We start from the raw sequence: 1,032 nt of genomic DNA, 5'->3' as shown, positions 1-1,032 counted from the left end.
ATGCACGCGTATGTATCCGTTAACGGGGGCCAGATACCATTCCAAGTTTGCGCCAGTAGTATATACGTGCATGCATGTACGTATATGAAGGGATACGTACTAGATTACTATGCGAATACATACAGATCGGATCGATCAGCTTGCGCTTACACACATATACATATAAGAATGTTTACGTACTATTTATATACATACATACATACCTATATATCTATCAATCGTACTAAATCAATGCACACAAAACACACAAGTCCAGGCGTTCACCTATTGACTCAATACACACCTACCCCACACCCACTACCCCTATCCCCATGTTCCCCTCACCTTGTACCGAGTTCCTTCGTCGCGATGCCATACGTACGTCTTGCCCGTCCCGTCATCGTCTGACACCAGCAAGTCTACCACCGCCTCACTCAGCCCACCCAACTGTACACTACGGCGCCGCTCCCTATCGCGCACCGTCAGACTCTCCCCATTGCGCGGCCGTTCCGAAGTTCGGCCCACATCCCTACGCCCGCTGCGCTCGCGCGACCTTGAGATAGAACGCGTTTTTCGGCGGTCTCTGTCCGTGTCTTTGGAGCGGCTGATGTCGCGGACGTCTCGGCGCGTCAAGTCGCGAATGCTATCGCGACGGTCGCGCACGCGGGAGCCGCCCAACGGCACGTTGTTCCCACCTGTTATGCCGGGAGGATATCTATTTTTAGAATCTGAGTGGTAGGTAGATAGGATCTATATATAGAATGCTTTGCTCATTGGACGGGATGAATGCGGTGAGTGTAGTGTGTGAGAGTCGCTTGCCACTTGTTCGACCGGGAGGATATCAATCTGAGTAGTGTGTAGTTATAATCTGTATCTAGAGTACACTGCAAACTAGGCGGCATGAATGCGGTGAGTGTAGTGTGTGAAAGACGCATGCCGCTTGTTAGACCGGGAGTACATATATTTTTAAATCTCAGCAGGTTGTTACGATCTATATTTAGAACTATATACTCATAAAATGATGCCGTGAGTGTTGTAGAATGTAAATATATA

This window comes from Sphaeroforma arctica, assembly GCF_001186125.1.
Source record: "Sphaeroforma arctica JP610 unplaced genomic scaffold supercont1.1924, whole genome shotgun sequence".
Taxonomy (NCBI): Eukaryota; class Ichthyosporea; order Ichthyophonida; genus Sphaeroforma; species Sphaeroforma arctica.
This window is presented reverse-complemented; position numbering follows the sequence as displayed.